Here is a 25,100-nt window from a genome sequence, read left to right as displayed (position 1 = left end):
GGCTTTATAAAAATTGCACAAACCAGCAAGATTTTGACAGCCAAGTTCTAGTTTTGAATAAAAGATTTCTGGATAGAAATTATCCCACAGAACTACTTGAGAAAAGTCAAAAGGAAGTTAAGTACAAAAAAAGAGAAGAGTTTTTGAAGGTGAAATCAAAGACTAGCACTCAAAAAGAAAAAAATTTCTTTGATATGGCATTTATTACTAAATATAATAATAAAGCAAATAGAATAGATAAAGTTTTTAGAAAGCATTGGCCGATTCTTTTGCAGGATACTTATCTCCACAAACTACTACCCAAGAAGCCAAAGATCGTATACAAAAAAACCGATAGCTTAAAAACGATTCTAGCCCCTAGTCTGTTACCTAAAGTTACGTTGAAAAATGAAAAAGAGACCTTTTTTAAAAAAAGACCCATTGGGTTTCACAGGTGCGGAAATTGTAGCACATGTAAATTTCAGAAAAGAACTACATTAACTTTTAAAAGCACAGTTACGAACGAGAATTTTGCAATAAAACATTTTATAACCTGTAGTAGCAGAAACGTTGTCTATCTTTTAGAATGTGTATGCGGAATGCAATATATAGGTCGAACCATCCGCAAATTACATGAAAGACTCCTAGAGCACTTAAATGGCATAAGAAAGAAAAGTGAAAAACACAGTGTACCTCGACATTGTAATGCCTGTTCTGTTTTCTCTTTGAACAATTTCATATGTATAGGTATTGATCTGGTTGTTCCACACTGGAGAGGCGGAGATACCACCAAAACCTTGGTCAGAAAAGAAACAGAGTGGATTTACAAAATGAAGTCTTCTACCCCTCTAGGTCTAAATACGGACCTAGATATTCTTGCATTTATGTGATCACACTTATTTCTATTTTTATTTTTATTCATTTATATTTATATTTATATTTATATTTATTTTTATTTTCATCTTTATATTTATATTTATCTTTATTTTTATTTTTATTTTTATTTTTATTTATATTTATATTTATATTTATTTTTATTTTTATTTTTATTTTTATTTTTATTTTTATATTTATATTTATTTTTATTTTTATTTTTATTTTTATTTTATTTTTTTTTTTTTTTTTTTTTTTTTTTTATCTTTATCTTTATCTTTATCTTTATTTTTATTTTTATTTTTATTTTTATTTTTATTTTTATTTTTATTTTTATTTATCTATATATTTATTTTTATTTATTATAATATATTTTTTATTAGTATTTCCATTTATATTTACATTTATTTTTATATTTATATCTAAATCCATATATATATACATTTTTATTTATACATTTTTTTCTACATTTTTATTTTTACATTTTTATATTTATTTTTATTTTTATTTTTATTTTTATCTGTATCCCCATCTTCATCTTTACTTATTTATGATTCTTGCTGATTTGCTCAAAATTTGTTTAAAATTTGTTTAAAATTTGTTTAAAAATTTGACAAATGTTATCGTTCTGACCATCTAATCCATAAATCTTTTCTGTATTTACACCATGATAGAAACGTTTTTCAGTAATATCAGTACATCAGGTTAAAAATTGAATTAATTGTACGTTTATTATTTGTATATTTAATAAGGGGCTATTAGAATGAACTCGCTTTACCCTATTCATCTGATTCATCCCTTAGATCTGGTTGACATGTATAGGTCATCATGTTTAGGTTGTGAAGATTACCATAAATGCAATACACATTCAACATTTTAGATTAAAATAACCTTTTTAGGTAACATTTATTATCCAGTTTTTATCTCTATTTATTTTTAGTATCCTCCTTCTTTGCTAAATTTGCGGTAATCTCTAGGTTTCCCTGAATGTTAAAATTAAGGCACATATGTGATGAGTTCTGGATCTCTAGTAACTCCAAGTTTGTTACATAGTGTCCAGTACTCAGTGCCAATAAAGTTTCTGTGCGCTCAAAATCAGCCACGCATGCGCACCGACAGACTTCCTGAAAGCTACTGGTCCTTGAGGGTACCCGTAGCTGAACGGAACCTTGTGTCGTTATGCGCATGCGCGACGGCGTTTTTTGGCGCGAAGGCAGAAGATTCCTGAGGACTTAAAAGAGAGACCGGAGAAAGAAATAACAGCATCCGCAGCTCCTGAGGAAGTCCCGAAAGACGCGGGACGAAACGCGTTGAGCCTGTACCTTTTTACTTCAAAGCAGTCCAGAGACCGTTCATTCCACCACTAGAAAGCCGCAAGTATACCTAGCCCTCAGAGTCGCGACCTAGGGCTATTTGGAAACGTTCCATCATCCTTTTTCTTGTGTGCTAGCAGTTGGTGTTTAACAAATTGGTCTTGGAATTGCACTGCTCGATTTTTATGATTTTTTACATTTATTGTATAATAAATTTGTATTTTTTACACTTCCATTTTTGCTTTTACTTTAGTGATTAGCGCCCTCATTAGGGGAGACTGACACTCTCCCCTTCTCTACTTCCCATTTTATTTCAAACCTATGACACATGCTGCATCTTCTATCATATAGGAGCGTTAAAACAGCAAATATGAAGCCTCCTGTCTTGCCATAAAATTAGGGATTATTCTAGCTTTAGTGACTGAATAATCTAAATTTTATTAACGACAGGAGGCGAATATTTTCCCCCCTTCTTTATTTTCACTTTCTAACACCCGCCCAGGTAAGTTACTATGCATTCCAGTCTACTGGTTACACACACTTTATACACCATCTGCCATAGGTTCACGCCATAACACTTCTAATCTAGTGTTTGAAATATTCAATATTATATTCAAAGAGTAACTACAATTTGTTCTTAACATACATGCCATAAATTGCATTCACCTAGTATGAGAACCTATACTCTCACGTCTTTTCTCTATTCCCTTAGTGTGAAAAATACCTACCTTTGTATATACGGCTCCTTCAAGCACGCTGAAGATTCCACATGTTGACTACTTCAGGACTCCAACTTAGTCCGCAGTTCATCGTTACAGTTTACACGGTTGACACAGACATATCATCGACCACAGCAAGAAAGAGGATATGGGAGGAGTTTGATGGCATCATATAATACTGTTATACTATCTGATTGGTTGAACTTTTTACATTACTGTTAACTGTTCCTTTGCTGCTGGGAGGTTCAGTAAAGAAAGATAAAGCAAATATTCGCCTCCTGTCGTTAATAAAATTTAGATTATTCAGTCACTAAAGCTAGAATAATCCCTAATTTGATGGCGCTATATTGTGATGTTTTGTACAAATCAGTCAATAATTCCTGTATAACGAAGTACTCACTTTATTAATACATTTATAACAGGATCTTCATATTGCTACCTTGTGTCAGGATCGGGACAGGGATCCAACACGCAGCGTACAAACAGTAGCCAGATACGTATACCGGACCTTAGAATGGCCGGACTAACGTAAGTAGTACTGTAGAGAATAGTCAAAGACAAGCCGAGGTCGAGGGTAACAGAAGACAGGTGAGCGAGAGACTGTCAGGGTACCTGTGGTCTCTACCTCCGAAAGAGGTAGAGACTTAGCTGTTCCTCCATCCAGACGGTCTGATGGCTCCCTTCCCCGCGGTCTATCCGGTCATGCTAGGCCGGCCGCGAGGGAGTGACTGCCTTTTACAGCATCTAGGCAGGAAGTAGTCATCAGGACACTCCCCCGGAACAACCTGTCAGTCAATGGCTGCAGGACCAATCAGGACGCCTTGGAGGCGTGGTTACTGCTCTGAACAGGGTATTTAACAGAGCTTCTTTCATTAGCTCATTGCCCTGTCGTGGTTCTAGCTTGTTCTAGTCACTCAGTGCTTGTGTATTCTATTATCCCTTTTGGTTTTGACCCGGCTTGTTTACCTTACTCTGCTTATCTCTGTTACCCTTGATTTGGCTTGTCTCTCGCTTACCTGTCTTCTGTTACCCTCGACCTCGGCTTGTCTTTGACCATTCTATACTGTACTACTTACGTTAGTCCGGCCATTCTAAGGTCCGGTATACGTATCTGGCTACTGTTTGTACTCTGCGTGTTGGATCCCTGTCCCGATCCTGACATTACGACAGGGCCAATGGATCCTGCAAGTACAAACAGTCAGCTGGCTGCTCCTGATCCTAGGTTTGAAGCCATGGATCACAGAATGGATCAGATGGCGCTTGCGCTACAGGCTCTATTAGCCAGAATGGATCAGATGGCGCTTGCGCTACAGGCTCTATTAGCTTGTGCCAATAACCCACCAGAGGAGATACGTAATACCCCTGTTTCTCCTGTCGGTTCAGGTCTAGAGGTAGCCACAGTGGGTGCTTCTTCTCACATTACCCCCCCAGTACGCTATGGTGGGGCTCCTGAGAAGTGTCGTGGTTTTTTAAACCAAATTAGTATCCACTTTGAATTGCAACCTCGCTCTTATCCTACAGATAGGGCAAAAGTAGGATTTATTATCACCCTACTCATTGAGAAGGCTCTGAGATGGGCCAACCCACTATGGGAGAACGATAATCCATTAGTTTATAACTATAACGCATTTGTAGCTGCTTTTAGAAGAACATTTGACCCTCCAGGTAGAAAGGTTAATGCAGCCAGATTACTGTTGCGCCTGAGACAGGAGAACCAAACACTGGTGGATTATGCACTAGAGTTCAGGTCTCTGGCGGCAGAAATCAAGTGGAATGAGCAGGCGTATATGGATGTATTTTTGAATGGCCTATCTGATGTAATCCTTGATGAGGTTGCTACCAGAGAACTCCCTGAGAATTTAGAGGATTTAATTTCGTTCATCTCTCGTATAGATGAACGTCTAAGAGAGAGACAGAACACTCGAGAGAGGAACCAGAGACCTTCTTTTAGGTTAGCTCCCGCTGTTCCAAGTCCTGACTCCACGATATCTTTGCTTACTGAACCTATGCAGATAGGGTATACCCGCCTCTCTGAGGAGGAAAGACAGCACAGGAGAAGAGAGGGTTTGTGTATGTATTGTGGAGCCAAGGGTCATTTACTCTCGAACTGTTCTAACCGCCCGGGAAACGCTCGCACCTAAGTCTCTCTAGAGGACAGGCCTTGGGTGTTTCTATTTTGTCCTCTACTCCTGATTATAAAGATCACAGGCTTCTGCTACCAGTTTCCTTAACTTGCGGGAGGGAAGTAGTAAGGGCTATGGCATTGATAGATTCCGGTGCTGCTGAGAATTTTATCGACCAAGCCTTTGCTAGTAAGAACAATTTCCCGTCCCAGCTAAGGGAGACACCTTTGGCCGTTGAGGCCATAGATGGTAGACCACTACTAGACCCTGTTATCTTTCGTGAGACCATACCCATTAATTTAAATGTGGGTATCCTACACGTGGAGAATTTATCTCTTCTGCTCATTTCGTCTCCTTCCGTTCCCATAGTTCTGGGGTACCCATGGTTGAAAAAACATAACCCTATTATCGAATGGGAGTTAGGAGAGATACTCTCGTGGGGCCAGGGCTGCCAGGATCGGTGTTTGTGCAAGGTTTCTCCATTAGCTAATATTAACATACCGGAGAATCCTACTCAGTCCACAGAAAGACAAATACCAGACCTTTACCTAGACTTAAGGGCAGTGTTTGACAAGAAGAATGCCGATTCTTTGCCTCCACACAGGTCATTTGACTGTAAGATTAAGCTTCTACCCGGCACTATGCCTCCGAGGGGCCATGTATATCCTTTGTCTGTTCAGGAAAACTCTGTTCTAGAGGAGTATATTCGGGAGAATTTAGAAAAGGGATTCATCAGGAGGTCTTCTTCTCCGGCCGGGGCTGGGTTCTTTTTCATTAAGAAGAAGGATGGCACGCTGAGACCATGTATCGATTACCGAGGCTTGAATAAAATAACTGTCAGAAATGCCTATCCTATCCCACTGATTGCCGAGTTATTTGATCGTCTTAAGGGCTCCAAAATCTTCACCAAGTTAGATCTCAGAGGGGCTTACAATTTGGTGAGAATCCAGCAAGGTCACGAGTGGATGACGGCATTCAATACCCGGTATGGCCATTACGAATACACTGTTATGCCATTTGGACTATGCAATGCTCCTGCAGTATTTCAAGATTTGATTAATGAGGTACTTAGGGAGTTTCAGCATGATTGTGTTATTGTTTACCTGGACGACATACTAATACACTCTAAGGAGATTGAGACTCACCATAGACAGGTCAGAAAGGTATTACACAAGCTGCTGCAACATGGTCTATATTGCAAATTGGAGAAGTGCAGTTTTGATCAGTCTCAGGTAGACTTTCTTGGATACGTGATTTCTGGGGAGGGTTTTAAAATGGATCCTGTAAAACTCCAATCTATTTTAGACTGGCCCTTGCCCAAAGGACTCAAGGCTATCCAAAGGTTTATTGGTTTTTCCAACTACTATAGGCGCTTCATTAAAGGATACTCCTCTATCATTGCGCCTATTACCAATATGACCAAACAAGGGGCTGATACTAAGTTCTGGTCTAAGGAAGCTCTGGGTGCTTTCAAGACTCTCAAGGAACTTTTTGCCTCGGCTCCCATTCTAGTCCATCCTGATACGACTCTGCCTTTCTTGCTCGAGGTCGATGCTTCTGAGACAGCAGTTGGGGCTGTTCTGTCTCAAAGGTTAGGGGTGGATAAACCGTTACACCCTTGTGGTTTCTTCTCTAAGAAATTTTCTGGGCCTGAGAGCAGATATGACATCGGGGAGAGGGAACTGTTAGCAGTCATTAAAGCCTTAAAGGAGTGGAGACATTTGTTGGAGGGGACCCTACACCCTATTACGATTTTGACGGACCACAAAAACTTGTCCTATATTGGGGAGGCTAAGCGCTTATCCTCTAGACAAGCTCGTTGGTCCTTATTCCTGACTCACTTCAATTATGTACTGACTTACAGACCTGGTTCTAAAAACTCTAAAGCCGATGCATTATCTCGCCAATATGAACCTTCTACTGTACCTGAACCAGTTCTTTCTTCTATAGTTCCGAAATGCAATATCATTGCTAATACGAATCTCAGGATTCATTCTCCATTACTGGCCGAGATCATTAAGTTGCAACATTTAGCACCTAAACAGACTCCTGCGGGCCGTCATTTCGTTCCTCCTGCTCTTCAACTGGAACTTTTACAGTGTTTACATAATAGCAAGATGGCGGGACATCCTGGTATTCGCAAAACTTACGCGTTGATCTCTAAGGACTTCTGGTGGCCTGCTTTACGGAGGGATATTGAGGAGTTCATCGCTGCATGTGAAGTTTGTACTAAAACCAAACAACCCCATACGCTTCCATGTGGATTCCTGCAACCCTTGGAGGTTCCAGAAAAACCATGGTCCTGTTTGGCCATGGACTTTATTGTCGATCTACCTATCTCTAAAAGACAGACTGTTATCCTCACCGTGGTTGACAGGTTTACTAAGATGGCACACTTCATTCCCCTGCCTAAACTCCCGTCTTCTCCCGAATTGGCAGAGATATTCGCTAAGGAGATTTTTCGCCTACATGGGATACCCTCCCAAATTGTATCGGACAGAGGCTCCCAATTTGTTTCCCGCTTTTGGAGGTCCTTCTGCTCTCAACTTGGTATTAAATTAAACTTTTCTTCTGCCTATCATCCTCAGTCTAACGGAGCTGCTGAACGTACCAACCAGAAAATTGAACAATATTTACGATGCTTTGTTTCTGAACACCAGGATGATTGGGTCGGTTTGATTCCTTGGGCGGAGTTTGCACACAACAATCTCGTTTGCGATTCTACTCATTCAAGCCCCTTCTTTTCATCCGTCTATTCTACCTTCGGATTCCCCTTCCCAGGGGGTGCCGTCGGTTGATGTTCATGTTGCCAATTTGAGGAAGTTGTGGGATCAAACTCGACAAATCCTTGTGCACAACTCTATGTTGGTCAAGAAACACGCTGATAAACGTAGAAGGGCGGCTCCGGTCTTTGTTCCAGGTGATAGGGTATGGCTGAGCACGAGGAACATCCGTTTAAAAGTGCCCTCCATGAAGTTCGCTCCTCGTTATATTGGACCCTACAGGGTGCTGACCCGTATCAATCCAGTTGCGTATCGTTTAGCTCTTCCTAATACCTTACGCATCCCGAACTCGTTTCACGTTTCATTACTGAAACCACTCATATGTAACAGATTTTCCTCCACAATAGCCTCTCCTCGCCCCGTTCAGGTGGAGGGTCAGGAGGAGTATGAGGTTAACTCTATTATTGATTCTCGAATCTCCCGGGGGAGAGTACAATATCTGGTTGATTGGAAGGGATATGGTCCTGAGGAGAGGAGTTGGGTACCTCAGGAGGATGTTCATGCTCCCCGTCTCCGCAGGGCGTATCACTCTCGCTTCCCATCTCGTCCCGGTTCATTCCGCCCGGTGGGCGTATCTGAGAGGGGGGGTACTGTCAGGGTACCTGTGGTCTCTACCTCCGAAAGAGGTAGAGACTTAGCTGTTCCTCCATCCAGACGGTCTGATGGCTCCCTTCCCCGCGGTCTATCCGGTCATGCTAGGCCGGCCGCGAGGGAGTGACTGCCTTTTACAGCATCTAGGCAGGAAGTAGTCATCAGGACACTCCCCCGGAACAACCTGTCAGTCAATGGCTGCAGGACCAATCAGGACGCCTTGGAGGCGTGGTTACTGCTCTGAACAGGGTATTTAACAGAGCTTCTTTCATTAGCTCATTGCCCTGTCGTGGTTCTAGCTTGTTCTAGTCACTCAGTGCTTGTGTATTCTATTATCCCTTTTGGTTTTGACCCGGCTTGTTTACCTTACTCTGCTTATCTCTGTTACCCTTGATTTGGCTTGTCTCTCGCTTACCTGTCTTCTGTTACCCTCGACCTCGGCTTGTCTTTGACCATTCTATACTGTACTACTTACGTTAGTCCGGCCATTCTAAGGTCCGGTATACGTATCTGGCTACTGTTTGTACTCTGCGTGTTGGATCCCTGTCCCGATCCTGACAGAGACAAGCCGAATCAAGGGTACAGAGGTAAGCAGAGTAGGATAAACGAGCCGGGTCAAAACCAAAAGGAATAAGCAGAATACAAGCACTGAGTGACTAGAACAAGCTAGAACCACGACAGGGCAATGAGCTAAAGAAAGATGCTCCGTTAAATACCCTGTTCAGGAAAGTAACCACGCCTCCGAGGCGTCCTGATTGGTCCTGCAGCAATTGACTGACAGGTCGTTCCGGGTAGCGTCCTGCCGTCGACTTCCGGTCGTGATGCTGTAAAAGGCAGTCACTCCCTCGCGGCCGGCTTAACATGACCGGATAGACCGCGAGGAAGGAAGCCATCAGACCGTCTGGATGGAGGAACGGCTAAGTCTCTACCTCTTTCGGAGGTAGAGACCACAGGTACCCTGACAGTACCCCCCCTCTCAGATACGCCCACCGGGCGGAAGGTACCAGGGCGAGAAGGGAAGCGAGAGTGAAACGCCCTGCGGAGACGGGGAGCATGCACCTCCTCCTGAGGTACCCAACTTCTCTCCTCAGGACCATAACCTTTCCAATCGACCAGATATTGCAATTTCCCCCGGGAGATTCGAGAATCAACGATGGAATTGACCTCATACTCCTCCTGACCCTCCACCTGAACCGAGCGAGGAGGGGCGATCGCGGAGGAGAACCTGTTACATATTAGAGGCTTTAGCAAAGAGACATGAAATGAATTAGGGATGCGTAAGGCATTAGGCAACGCTAAACGATACGCAACTGGGTTAATTTGAGACAGAACCCTGTAAGGTCCAATATATCGAGGAGCAAACTTCATGGACGGCACTTTTAACCGAATGTTTCTGGTACTTAACCATACTCTATCGCCTGGAACAAACACCGGTGCTGCCCTTCTACGTTTGTCAGCATATTTTTTAACCAGCATAGAATTGTGCAGTAGGATTTGTCGAGTTTGATCCCACAACTTCCTTAAATTGGCCACATGAACATCCACCGACGGTACCCCCTGAGAAGAAGACTCCGAAGGAAGGATGGAGGGATGAAAGCCATAATTCAAGAAAAAAGGGCTAGAATGCGTAGAATCACAAATGAGATTGTTATGTGCAAACTCCGCCCAAGGAATCAAACCGACCCAATCGTCCTGGTGTTCCGAAACGAAACAACGTAAATATTGTTCAACTTTTTGGTTAGTGCGTTCAGCAGCTCCATTGGACTGAGGATGATAGGCAGAGGAGAAATTCAATTTGATGCCTAGTTGGGAGCAGAAAGATTTCCAAAAGCGGGAAACAAATTGGGAGCCTCTGTCAGAGACAATTTGGGAAGGTATCCCATGCAAACGGAAAATCTCCCTAGCGAATATCTCCGCTAATTCGGGCGAAGATGGTAGTTTAGGTAAGGGAATGAAGTGAGCCATTTTAGTAAATCTGTCCACCACAGTGAGGATGACAGTCTGCTTTTTAGAGATAGGCAAATCAACAATGAAGTCCATAGCCAGGCAGGACCAAGGCTTCTCAGGAACTTCTAAAGGGTGCAGAAATCCGCATGGAAGCGAATGAGGTAGCTTGGTGTAACGGATCGCCTGGCACCCCGACTTGGTACCTCCGTTAATGGATGCTCCTAGCGCTTCCTGAGGACTCCAAGCACTCTGGCAGACACCACAATCACCGAATCCGAGAAACCTTTAAATTTCTCCCAAGCATATGAATGCTGTAGACCATTGAATAGGAATCATATGAATAGGCTTGTACTCCTAGCAGTCAACTGGAACAGCATGCAATAAATCCTTCCCCCCAATAATGAGACGACACATCACTTTGAGGGTAAAACAGGAACTCTGGACTGGCTCATCCAGCCCGGCTTTTATTACAATAATACACATACAGTCCACACCCATGGGGAGGCATAAAATAACCAATCACATACATGGTTCAGCCCACACATCCCCTCCCCTTAGATAACATTAAACCCAATTATCCGGTACACCTTTTCAGCCAAGTTCTGGATGTACCCCAAAACCCGGGGGTACACCTTTAAATCCAGCATCGCTGGATAGCCCTTATTCAGGGGGACAACATATTCAAAATTCAAGTCATTCGGATGAACGGTTCGTAAGATATGGGGTTCCAAAGATTTGACCGACCGCATGGGTAAAGTATCCGAAAACAGTTCCATGCATTTTGGCCCTGCGGTCGGTCACAAACAAGGGAATGAAAACAGACGAATTGCCTGTGTTATAGAGCCTGGAGAGGGTTTGAATGAATTCCCTTGTTTGTGGGGTTCTTTCTACCGAACGGCGGGCCATTCGGTAGTTTCCATACGAATTTCTGGAAGTATGGAGGTCTCAGCGGTGTTTGCCTAGTCAAGTGTCCGATTTTAGTTCCAGACACTCGACAGCAAAACGCCGCTGTTCGGTAGTTTAAGATGGCCGCCGCCACGTGTTTGTTTCCCGAATGGCGGCCACCCAGAGGACAAAGCATACATTACACTGATTGCCAATTACCCGTTTGCAACATTGTTGCAAACGGTAATTGGAGGCACACTTATTCCTGGGTGGTCTGGTTGTTCGGTAGTTTCACTCAATATAATGAATGGAGTGATTCTACCGAACAATCAGTTGAATGCTGCATACATATCCCAGGTTAAACTCAACACATAAATACATATGTAATATTAAAGGCAGTATACTGGAATATGCTCCACAGTCTTAAAGGGACAGTAGTCCCAAAAGTCCCAATATGTCCATCGCTGATTTTAAAGGGCCAGTAGCAGCAATATAAAGTACAATATGCCCCAATTAACCCAGGGGCCATAGTCAGCAGGTAGGAGGCTAGCAAACAGGCTTCTCCAGGGCCCAGTGGCGAGGTTGGTTTCGCCACACTTGGTCTTGGTACAAACCTCACATGCCCCGATGAATTCTTTAATATCTTTACGTAAGTCAGGCCACCAAAAATCTTTAGAGACCAGAGCATATGTTTGGCGGATGCCAGGATGCCCAGCCACTTTGCTGTTATGGAGACAGCGTAGCACCTCCAGTTGGAGAGCGGCAGGAACGAAGTGTCGATCCCCAGGAGTCAGTTTAGGTGCCAAATGCTGAAACTTCATGATCTCGGAAAGCAATGGAGAGTGAATCCTGAGATTCGTGTTTGCGATGATATTCCCCTTAGGAACTATGGAGGACAGGACTGGTTCAGTTATAGTGGATGGTTCATATTGACGAGACAGAGCATCAGCTTTGGAGTTCTTAGAACCAGGTCAATAAGTGAGTACATAATTAAAGTGAGTGAGAAACAATGACCAGCGAGCCTGTCTGGCGGATAAGCGCTTAGCCTCCCCAATATAAGACAAGTTCTTATGATCCGTTAAAATAGTAACAGGGTGTAATGTCCCCTCCAGTAAATGTCTCCACTCCTTTAAAGCCTTAATGACCGCTAACCGTTCCCTATCACCGATGTCATATCTGCTCTCAGGCCCAGATAATTTCTTAGAGAAGAAACCACAAGGGTGTAATGGTTTATCCACCCCTAACCTTTGAGACAGAACAGCCCCAACTCCTGTCTCAGAAGCATCGACCTCGAGCAAGAAAGGCAGAGTCGTATCAGGATGGACTAGAATGGGAGCCGAGGCAAAAAGTTCCTTGAGAGTCTTGAAAGCAACGAGAGCTTCCTTAGACCAGATCTTAGTAACAGCCCCTTGTTTGGTCATATTGGTAATAGGCGCAATGATAGAGGAGTATCCCTTAATGAAGCGCCTATCAGGGCCGGACTGGGAAGAAAATTCGGCCCGGGCATTTTTTAATTACAGCGGCCCACTAAAAAGGGGGCGGGGCCAGATAGGGTGTGTTTTGTCATCACCAATGACAAGCACGCCCCATCACAAAGTGAGTGTCACGATTCGGGGAACCCAACACGCTAACACACACACACACACACAGAAAAGGTGCAGTACCGGACCTTAGAGTGGCCGGGCTAAGCACACACAGAATAGTCAGGAGACAAGCCGAGTAAGGGGAACCAGAAGACAGAATAACGAGAAACAAGCTGAGGTCAAAGGGTAGGAGAAAGTCACAAAGTCAGATAAACAAGCCAGAGAGTACGTAACCAGAAAGCACACGTTCAGAATCAATACTATAAAGCAAAGACCACAACAGGGCAGGGAGGAACAGGAAAGGTAAGTATTTAAACCATCAGGTTAATTCTGATTGGATAATTTCCAATCAGAATTAACAATCACACGTGGGAGATATCTAAACCTCCCACTGTGATTGAGGCACTGTGTCTTTAACGCCGGGTCAGGTGACTGACCCCGGCGTGTAATATCCTGGGCGGTCTCCCAGCGTGCAGCGTCATGCATGCTGCCGCTGGGGGACGTGAAGGATGCCGCTCGCCGAGCCCAGGAGGAGGAGGGGACCGCAGACGGCTGGAGGGTGAGTACTGCGAGCGGAGCGCAGCCTCCCCTCGCAGCTGCCCGCGGGAACCCGACAGTGAGCATGTTGGTTCAATGCTCTTCCAGGGTAGAACATGCGCAGAGCTCTGCTGAAGAGCTCTGGCATGAGAAAAAGACCATGTATTTGTTCTGCACAGCGCAAGCAAATTGAATAACATGCTTGCACTGTGTTTGCTTGAAATTTGTCTCTGGTGTCTCCATAGTTGGGATACCAGGAGACAAAAATGCTAGGAAAGCATATTGTGCAGTGTGTGTGTGTGTAAGGGGTGTAGTGTGTGTGAGTGATGGGTGCGGTTTGCGTGAGGGTGCTATGTGGGTAAGGGTGCTGTGTGTGTGATGGGTGCAGTATGTGTGTGCTGTGTGTGAGTGGGTGCTGTATTTGCGTGAGGGTGCTGTGTGTGTGAGTGGGTTCTGTGTTTGCGTGAGTGTGCTATGTGTGTGAATGGGTGCTGTGTTTGCATGAGGGTGCTATGTGTGTGAATGGGTGCTGGGAGTGTCAGGGGTGCAGTGTCTGTGTGTGTGTGCTGTGAGTGTCAGGGGTGCAGTGTGTGTGTGTTGTGAGTGTCAGGGGTGCAGTGTGTGTGAGTGGGTGCTGTCAGTGTCAGGGTTGCAGTGTGTGTATGTGTAAGGGTGCTGTGAGTGTCAGGGGTACAGTGTGTGTGTGGGTCCTGTCAGTGTCAGGGTTGCAGTGTGTGTGTGAGTGAGGGTGCTGTGAGTGTCAGGGGTGCAGTGTGTGTGGGTAGGTGCTGTCAGTGTCAGGGTTGCAGTGTGTGTTTGAGTGAGGGTGCTGTGAGTGTGTGTGGGTGCTGTCAGTGTCAGGGTTGCAGTGTGTGTATGTGTGAGGGTGCTGTGAGTGTCTGGAGTGCAGTGTGTGTGTGTGGGTGCTGTCAGTGTCAGGGTAGCAGTGTGTGTATGTGTGAGGGTGCTGTGAGTGTCAGGGGTGCAGTGTGTGTGTGTGGGTGCTGTCAGTGTCTGGAGTGCAGTGTGTGTGTGTGGGTGCTGTCAGTGTCAGGGTAGCAGTGTGTGTATGTGTGAGGGTGCTGTGAGTGTCAGGGGTGCAGTGTGTGTGTGTGGGTGCTGTCAGTGTCAGGGGGTGCAGTGTGTGTGTGTGGGTGCTGTCAGTGTCAGGGTAGCAGTGTGTGTATGTGTGAGGGTGCTGTGAGTGTCTGGAGTGCAGTGTGTGTGTGTGGGTGCTGTCAGTGTCAGGGTAGCAGTGTGTGTATGTGTGAGGGTGCTGTGAGTGTCAGGGGTGCAGTGTGTGTGTGTGGGTGCTGTGAGTGTCTGGAGTGCAGTGTGTGTGTGTGGGTGCTGTCAGTGTCAGGGTAGCAGTGTGTGTATGTGTGAAGGTGCTGTGAGTTTCAGGGGTGCAGTGTGTAAGTTATGATTGGTTATCCGACCTTTCCAGCACATGACAAATTTTTGTTTTTATTTTTTCCTTACACTGCATGAGTGACTATACCCATTTTTAAAAATGGAATTATGTCTGTCACTTAAAGGAACACTGTAGACTACTCTCCCCCAAGATAATAGAAGTGTCCGACCGAATGACGAACGGTCCATCCAATCAACACCAGTGGCTGGATATTAATCTATATTCAGGATGGAAGCAGTTTAGCAACTGAGAAAGCGGAGGAAATCCTTCAGACAAGGGAGGCAATACAGTCTTGCTGAATTGAGCATAGCAATGTGTATGAACTACTTGAATGACACATTATGCTATCAAACATTGGAGTCTTTGCAAGTTGTCTACAGAGTTCCATGAATTAGCTTTTTGCTAAGTTGTCCCAGGAGAAATTCTACCTATTGAGGTAGATCATTTGAATGATCTCTGCTGTCCATCTAGGTACCAGTACCTCCATGGCATTTTTATAACACTTATTAGGGTGCAGGATTTAAAATCGATGTGCAATTTAGCAGTCTTGTTTTTTATCTTTTGATTTCTGGATTTTATTATTTCTGGATTTTCCTGTGGTCTTTGAGATATTTTTTTTTTTTTGCATGTCACATGATGATTAGAAAAGCAGCAAAATATATTTTTCTGATTTTAACATTTTATATGATTATATTGTGATGTGAGTGCCAAGTGTGCAGGGAGCGTGTGAGAGCAAGTGAGGCTGAAATGATGTGGCTGATTATATTCCCCCCTCCCTGCTTACCTTATGCCTGGGAGGGGGGAATCCTGCTGCTAGCATCCATCCCTGGTGGTCCTCGTGGTGAGTGAACTCTAGCCTGTGAGGCTAGAGTTCACTCCCGCGAGACCCAGAGCGTTGCCATGGCAACGCTCCGAATCTCGCGAGAGGAAGCTGGCGGAGCTGTAAGTAGGAGCTCCGCCGGTTCCTCTCCTGGCTCCCTCACTCTCTCCCCCGCCGGCCGCAGGATACTGTATGTGGGCCGGTGAGGGAGATCTCCCCATCGGACCGCCGTGGACTACTGCAGGGCCGGCGCTCGGATAGTGCCGGCCCTGCAAAGACCGGCAGGGAGATCCTGTGATCTCCCTGCCGGCCTCGGCCCCTGGCCACCGCGGCCCACCGGGCATTTGCCCGGTGTGCCCGATGGCCAGTCCGGGCCTGGCGCCTATAGTAGTTGGAAAAACCAATAAACCTTTGAATAGCCTTGAGTCCTTTGGGCAAAGGCCAGTCTAAAATGGATTGGAGCTTTTCAGGATCCATTTTAAAACCTTCCCCAGAAATCACGTATCCAAGAAAGTCTGTCTGAGACTGATCAAAACTGCACTTCTCCAATTTGCAGTATAGACCATGTTGCAGAAGTTTGTGTAACACCTTTCTAACCTGTCTATGGTGAGTCTCAATCTCCTTAGAGTGTATTAGTATGTCGTCCAGGTAAACAATAACACAATCATGTTGAAACTCCCTAAGTACCTCATTAATCAAATCTTGAAATACTGCAGGAGCATTGCATAGTCCAAATGGCATAACAGTGTATTCATAATGGCCATACCGAGTATTGAATGCCGTCATCCACTCATGACCATGCTGGATTCTCACCAAATTGTATGCCCCTCGGAGATCTAATTTAGTGAAGATTTTGGAGCCCTTAAGACGATCAAATAACTCGGTAATCAGTGGGATAGGATAGGCATTTCTGACAGTTATTTTATTCAAGCCTCGGTAATCGATACACGGTCTCAGCGTGCCATCCTTTTTCTTAATGAAAAAGAACCCAGCCCCGGCCGGAGAAGAAGACCTCCTAATGAATCCCTTTTCTAAATTCTCCCGAATATACTCCTCTAGAACCGAGTTTTCCTGAACAGACAAAGGATATACATGACCCCTCGGAGGCATAGTCCCGGGTAGAAGCTTAATTTTACAATCAAATGACCTGTGGGGCGGTAAAGAATCGGCATTCTTCTTGTCAAATACTGCCTTTAAGTCTAGGTAAAGGTCTGGTATCTGTCCTTCTGTGGACTGAGTAGGATTCTCCGGTATGTTAATGTTAGCTAATGGAGAAACCTTGCCTAAACACCTTTCCTGGCAGCCCTGGCCCCACGAGAGTATCTCCCCTAACTCCCAATCGATAATAGGGTTATGTTTCTTCAACCATGGGTACCCCAGAACTATGGGAACGGAAGGGGACGAAATGAGCAAAAGAGATAAATTCTCCACGTGTAGGATACCAACATTTAAATTAATGGGTACGGTCTCACGAAAGATAACAGGATCTAGTAGTGGTCTACCATCTATGGCCTCAACGGCCAAGGGTGTCTCCCTTAGCTGGGATGGGAAATTGTTTTTAATAGCAAAGGCTTGGTCTATAAAATTCTCAGCAGCACCGGAATCTATCAAAGCCATAGCCCTGACTACTTCCTTCTCCCAAGTTAAGGTAACTGGTAGCAGAAGCCTGTGATCTTTATAATTAGGAGTAGAGGACAAAATAGAAACACCCAAGGCCTGTCCTCTAGAGAGACTTAGGTGCGAGCGTTTCCCGGACGGTTAGAACAGTTCGAGAGTAAATGACCTTTGGCTCCACAATACATACACAAACCCTCTCTTCTCCTGTACTGTCTTTCCTCCTCAGAGAGGCGGGTATACCCTATCTGCATAGGTTCAAGAAGCAAAGATACTGTGGAGTCAGGACTTGGAAAAGCGGGGGCTCACCTAAAAGAAGGTCTCCGATTCCTCTCTCGAGTGTTCTGTCTCTCTCTTAAACGTTCATCTATACGAGAGATGAACGAAATTAAGTCTTCTAAATTCTCAGGGAGTTCTCTAGTAGCAACCTCATCAAGGATTACATCAGATAGGCCATTCAAAAATACATCCATATATGCCTGCTCATTCCACTTGACTTCTGACGCCAGAGACCTGAACTCTAGTGCATAATCCACAAGTGTTCGGTTCTCCTGTCTCAGGCGCAACAGTAATCTGGCTGCATTCACCTTTCTACCTGGAGGGTCAAATGTTCTTCTAAAAGCAGCTACAAATGCATTATAGTTATACACTAATGGGTTATCGTTTTCCCATAATGGGTTGGCCCATCTCAGAGCCTTCTCAATAAGTAGGGTGATAATAAATCCTACCTTTGCCCTATCTGTAGGATAGGAGCGAGGTTGCAATTCAAAGTGGATACTAATTTGATTTAAAAAAACACGACACTTCTCAGGAGCCCCACCATAACGTACTGGGGGGGTAATGCGAGAAGAAGCACCCACTGTGGCTACCTCTAGACCTGAACTGACAGGAGAAATAGGGGTATTATGTATCTCCTCTGATGGGTTATTGGCACGAGATAAAAGTGCCTGTAGCGCAAGCGCCATCTGATCCATTCTGTGATCCATGGCTTCAAACCTAGGATCAGGAGAAGCAAGCTTGCAGGATCCATTGGCCCTGTCGTAATGTCAGGATCGGGACAGGGATCCAACACGCAGCGTACAAACAGTAGCCAGATACGTATACCGGACCTTAGAATGGCCGGACTAACGTAAGTAGTACTGTAGAGAATAGTCAAAGACAAGCCGAGGTCGAGGGTAACAGAAGACAGGTGAGCGAGAGACAAGCCGAATCAAGGGTACAGAGGTAAGCAGAGTAGGATAAACGAGCCGGGTCAAAACCAAAAGGAATAAGCAGAATACAAGCACTGAGTGACTAGAACAAGCTAGAACCACGACAGGGCAATGAGCTAAAGAAAGATGCTCTGTTAAATACTCTGTTCAGGAAAGTAACCACGCCTCCGAGGCGTCCTGATTGGTCCTGCAGCAATTGACTGACAGGTCGTTCCGGGTAGCGTCCTGCCGTCGACTTCCGGCCGTGATGCTGTAAAAGGCAGTCACTCCCTCGCGGCCGGCTTAACATGACCGGATAGACCGCGAGGAAGGAAGCCATCAGACCGTCTGGATGGAGGAACGGCTAAGTCTCTACCTCTTTCGGAGGTAGAGACCACAGGTACCCTGACACCTTGTTACACAGGGTTTCAAATCCCTCGAACATTCCACCAACTGCCAACAGGAACAGGAAGTAAAGAACCACAAGAAAGGAAGTGCATCATTCACAGCCAACAACAGCCCAACTGCCCAATGTCCATACATCACAATACATACACTCATACACTCACACACTCATACACAGCCCAACCGCCCATACACCACATCTCCTTCCTTTCTCAACAAAAGAAAGAAAACAAAATAGTAAAAAGTAAACAACAATAATAAAAGAACAATGTAAAAATGTGTCCTTAATCTGCATCATTCTGTCCATCATCTTCAAGATCTACAATCTTTTTTTCAGGACAGCTTATTCTACTCGTACTAGGATACCATTTCCGCCTTCTCACTGTGGAGTTTCTCCGACTATAGTCCATTAATGGATCTTGTGGTTGCCAGCGGTTTGTGGCCCTTCTTTCTCTTGTTGAATGGCCAGTATTTTCATGACCACAGCCTTCATGGTTACTTGAACTGTGGCTTGGCAGTTCGTGTTCCTGAGTTTCATGGGGTATTTCCTCCAAATCATCCCCTACTACATCATGAGCCTCTGTACCAGGTGTATTGCAGACTTCAGAAACGTCATCATGCCAAACTCCATGCCAGATATCAGTGTCTGGTTGAATGAGTGGCCCTACCCACTTTGATAGGTTGTCTGTTATACGTGGTCGAAATTGATTTGTATGTCTCCGTGTGTAACATCCATCAGAGGTTAAAACTTTATAGTGCGCCGGCCCCAGAACTTCCTTTATCACTGCTTCTTTCCAACAATTCTCCTGATGATATACACGCATCCAAACAGAATCCCCTGTCTGGTAACAATGGCCTGCTATTCCGACCTGCATCTTCGATTGTTGCTGGATGACCCTTTGTTGAATCTCTGGTTTTAGCAGATCCAACCTAACAAAAGGCATGCTGGAGGTTGTCCAGTGGTTGGATGAGGTGTATTTTGATACTGTAGAAGGAACTCAGACAAATGATGTTCAGGTATCTTTCCTTCTGCTTTCAGACTTCTCAGAAAACCCTTTAACGTTTGAACAAAACGTTCTGCTTGACCATTAGTAGCAGGATAATACGGTGCTGTTCGATGATACCGAATACCGTTTTCCTTGAGAAAAGCCTGAAATTGTCCAGAAACAAACTGCGGTCCATTATCTGAAACAAGCACTCTGGGCAATCCAAATAGTGCAAATAGTTTCTGTAATGCTTTAACAGTAGCTTCTGCAGTGGTCTGCGACACAAATAGAACTTCTGGCCATTTAGAATGTGCCTCTACCACAATCAGATACATTTTATTTTAAGTCTCTTTCCCTGTGGTATACTCTGTGCTCTAGCGTCTAATTTTTTATCTACCTCTGCCTCCTGTGTGTTGTCCAGTCTGCTGTGTAATAAATTAGCATCCTTAGAGGCTTGTTCTATAATACTTGCCATGTTCATTGCTTTTTTAAATGTTAAATCTTCTTCTGTAAGCAGTCTCCTTAGCACTGCATCACTTGCAATGCCCATTACAAACTGGTCTCGCAGAGCAGTGGGCAGGTAGTCCCCAAAACAGCAGGTGACGCAATGGCATATGATGAAACTGATTCACCAGGCTCTTGTCTTCTTTTATATAATTTAAATCTCTCTGCTATCTCTAGTGGTTTTGGTTGGAAATGGCTAGTTAACAGAGTAATCAAGCTTGCCAATGGCTTGCAGGCAGGTTTATCTGGGTGTAAGAGGCTCCTTAGTGTATCATACGTTCTGGCTCCTATAACTGTTAGGAAAACAGCGACCTGTTTATTGTCAGGAATATCATTAGCTGTGACATATTGTTCAAGTCTTTCAACCCAAGAGGTCCACAAATCCAAGTCAGGATCAAAGTCCTGTATAGTGCCAATGGCTGCCATGTCAGTTAGGGTTCTACAGCCTCGTCGCCACTGTGATGTTTTGTACAAATCAGCCAATAATTCTTGTATAACGAAGTACTCACTTTATTAATACATATATTACAGGATATTCATATTGCAGCCTTGTTACACAGGGTTTCAAATCCCTTGAACATTCCACCAACTGCCAACAGGAAGTAAAAAACCAAAAGAAAGGAAGTGCATCATTCACAGCAAACAACAGCCCAACTGCCCATACATCACAATACATACACTCACACACTCATACACAGCCCAACCGCCCATACATCACAATACATACACTCACACACAGCCCCACTGCCCATACATCACAATACATACACTCACACACTCACACACAGCCCAACTGCCCATACATCACAATACATACACTCACACACAGCCCAACCGCCCATACATCACAATACATACACTCACACACAGCCCAACTGCCCATACATCACAATACATACACTCACACACTCACACACAGCCCAACCGCCCATACATCACAATACATACACTCACACACAGCCCAACTGCCCATACATCACAATACATACACTCACACACTCACACACAGCCCAACTGCCATACATCACAATACATACACTCACACACAGCCCAACTGCCCATACATCACAATACATACACTCACACACACATACACAGCGCTGCGGAATTTGATGGCGCAATATAAATACCATAATAATAATACAGTGGAACCTCGGTTAACGAACGCCTCGGTAAACGAAAAATTTGGTTTACGAATTAAAATTCGTTAAAAAAATGCCTCGGTTTACAATTTTTTTTCGCAATACGAAACAAGTGTTCGGTTTATAGCTCCGCCCCTGCATACTGAAGTGTGGGTAGCACGTGAGTGTGTAGTGTGGAGGTGTTGGAGAGGGTTTGGAGCCATTTGCAGCAAGTTGTGGAGCCTTTTGGAGCCATTTGCAGCAGGTTTTGGAGCCTTTTTGGTGCATCTCAAGAAGTGGAAAGGTAGGGAGCTGAGCTTGGTTGTTTGCATGCCTTTTACTGTGTGTTCTGCATTCTGGGGGGGATTTCCATGCCAGCTCATGTGCTGTGCATGCCTGTTACAGTACTGTACTGTGTGTTTTGCAATGTGGGGATGTTTTCCATGCCAGCTCATCTGCTGTGCATGCCTTTTACTGTGGTTTCCATGCCAGCTCATGTGCTGTGCATGCCTTTTACTGTGTGTTTTGCATTGTGGGGTTGTTTTCCATGCCAGCTCATGTGGGTGTATAGCATTTTTTTTTTTTTTTTGCATACTTAGTGACGGTGGTGTCATGGCACCCAAGAAAGCAGCGGAAGCTGGGAAAAGGAAGAAGGAGATGATTCTGCTTGAGGACAAGAAAGAAATCATCAGGAAGCATGAAGGAGGAATGCGATTGACTGACCTTGCCAAAGAGTATGGAAGGAGTGCATCCACAATCGGTACAATCTTAAAAATGAAAGAGAAGATAACTGGGAGAGATGCAGCCAAGGGAGTCACCAGGGTCTCCAAGCAATGGCCACCTGTTCTGGAGGAGGTAGAGAAGTTGCTCCTGCTCTGGATTGAACAGAAGCAGCGTGCAGGGGACTCAGTGACCAAGGCGATCATCTGCGAAAAAGCCAAGGCCTTGCACGCTGACCTCCTCAAACAACAGCCAGGAACGTCAGCAGATGCAGAAGGCTTCAAGGCCAGCCGGGGGTGGTTCGAAAGGTTCAAGGCCAGATCTGGCATCCACAGCGTGGTCAGGCATGGAGAGGCTGCAAGTTCCGATGTTGCTGCAGCTGAGGAATTTGCTACTGAGTTCCTGGAGGTCATAGTTTCAGAGGGTTACCTTCCTCAGCAGGTCTTCAACTGCGACGAGACTGGACTCTTCTGGAAGAGGATGCCAAAGCGTACCTTCATCACAGAAGAGGAGACCTCATTGCCTGGCCACAAGCCGATGAAGGACCATCTAACCTTCCTGTTCTGCGCCAACGCCAGTGGGGACCTTAAGATCAAGCCCCTGCTTGTCTACCATTCAGAGAACCCACGGGCCTTCAAGAAACACAAGGTGAACAAGGAGCAGTTGAGCCTTTTGTGGCAGTCTAACTGAAAGGCTTGGGTCACACGCCTCTTGTTTGTGAAGTGGGTCAATGCGGTTTTTGGTCCTGCTGTGAAGAAGTACCTTGTGGACAATAACCTGACACTCAAGGCCATGCTGCTCATGGACAATGCTCCTGATGTAGATTAATTTAGAAATAAACAAATATGTTTAAATGTCTATCTGTTCCTGTCCAAATCTGAGATGATTAAATTGCGTATACGCAGAAGTAATTCAGACTGACACACGGAGTTCAGGTTAAAATAACTTCTAGGAAATTTATTAGCATCTGAAGAAAAGGCGGGCTCGCAGGCCCTTAAAAGGGTGAATTTGCATCATCATTGATTATCAAGATATCAGTAAATAAACATCATTAATTGGATTAATTGTTAAGTGGCTGTGTCAATGTCCCATCAATATGATTAATTGGCTCAAAAACTAAGTGGTTAGCTAGGTGTCCTCCCACCGAGAGGTGGTATTGTTCTGGACACGGGTGTGGACGGATGGCTCAAGCAACCATCTTTCCCAGCATGAGGTTTACTCGGTGGAAAGGGGGGCTTGGGCGTCATTTTGCGTAGTTAGTGATGTCAGTCTCGTGGTCAGGTGCAAGGTTCTTTTATGAATAGAACATTTCATTAGACCGGCGTTCTCATGGCCTTCAGATTATATTATGTTGCAAACTACAGGAGATTCAGCAATTCCGCGGTTAGTCATGTCTTTATAGAAAATACAGTCTCTATTCATTATACTAAATGCTGTTAGGAAATTCTGTCATGTAATGTGGACAAAATGGAGGGTCTGTCATAATGTGAGGTTATGTGAGATTAAAATGGAGTTAGTACAATAATTCAATACAGGTGCAATAAAGATTTTTAATAATTCTACATCACTCCTGCCCATCCTCCAGGCCTCGAGGAAGACTTGCTGGAGGACTTTAATTTCATCAAGGTCATGTTCCTTCCGCCTAACACCACCCCACTACTCCAGCCAATGGACCAGCAGGTCATCTCCAATTTAAAAAAACTCTACACACGGGAGCTTTTCCGGCGATGCTTTGAGATGACAGATCGCTCAAGCCTTACCCTCCATGAATTTTGGAGAGAGCATTTTGTCATTGTGAGCTGTCTGCAGATTATCACCATTGCCTGGGCCGGGGTCAGCCAGACAAACCTAAATTCTGCTTGGCGCAACCTGCCTCCAGTGCTTCTGCACCTGCACCAGAGTCAACAGTGTTGGAGGAAATTGTTTCCTTGGGGAGGACCATGGGCCTGGAGGTGACTGAGGAGGTCTACGAGCTGGTGGAGGAACACGACCGTGACCTAACCACCGAGGAGCTGGTGGAATTGCAGAAGGAGGTGATGGAGGAGCAGATTGCATTTGAGGAGGAGGAGGAAATGAGTGAGGAACAGCTCTCTTCCATGGAACTCAAGGAGGCATGCCAAATGTGGGTAAACCTACAGACTTTTGTACAGCAGCACCACCCAGATAAGGCTCTAGCCCACAGACTTGTGAGCAGTTTTGACACAGACATCATGTCCCCTTTCCAAGGGATGCTTAAAAGGCGCCAGAGGCTGCAGACAATGGAAAGGTTCCTACAAAATCAGCCTAGACATGAAGAAGAACCTGCTTGTGTTAGTGCTGCCCAATTGCCCTCGTCCTCCTCATCTTCCAAAAAGTGTTGAAATTGTTTAGCAATTTTCCATGTTTTCCCTGTTGACGTGTGATTTATGTACAGTTAAAGTGTACTGTACCATGTTATCAAAACTTTGCCATGTTTTAAAAGTTGATGTGTGATGTTTTAAAACATAAAGTTGGATGTTTGAAATGTTATTTCTTGATTAACCATGTCCCTGTACAGTATTTATGCCTTTAAAGTGCACTTTATAAAGAGTTTTGAACAGATACAATACTTTATTTGACTTTTTTCTCACCTCCGGAACGCATTAATTGGTTTTCAATGCATTCCTATGGGAAACCGTGTTTCGGTTTACGAATTTTTCGCAATACGAAACGTCCCGGAGAACGCATTAAATTCGTAAACCGAGGTCCCACTGTAGTAATAATAATAATTATTGTCAGTAGGACTGTCCTGGACCCGAGAGCCAATGTAACTGCAAAATGTATTTGTCACTGTCCCCTCTCAGGTCCAGTGGGTAATGCCCCTGGAATATGTTAACATGAAAACCTGTATATTTGTAACTGCATATAAACCATGTGGTTACCCTGAATAAACCATTCCTGTTGTACCTTTCATCTGGTTTACTTTGCTGGGAGAATATACTTGGATGCTGTAATTCATCTGGAGAAACGTTTAA

The 25,100-nt window shown here is 44.6% G+C and overlaps 1 protein-coding gene across 1 annotated transcript in view; it reads left to right on the top strand.

Moving 5' to 3' along the window:
- PARP10 (poly(ADP-ribose) polymerase family member 10) overlaps nt 1-25,100 on the top strand; it is a 140,606-nt gene that overhangs the window by 87,861 nt on the left and 27,645 nt on the right. The gene's annotated exons all lie outside the window — the stretch shown is intronic.

This window comes from Pelobates fuscus, chromosome 4 (genome assembly GCF_036172605.1).
Source record: "Pelobates fuscus isolate aPelFus1 chromosome 4, aPelFus1.pri, whole genome shotgun sequence".
NCBI lineage: Eukaryota > Metazoa > Chordata > Amphibia > Anura > Pelobatidae > Pelobates > Pelobates fuscus.
The sequence above is the reverse complement of the archived record's forward strand: the minus strand, read 5'-3'. Positions and strand labels throughout refer to the sequence as shown.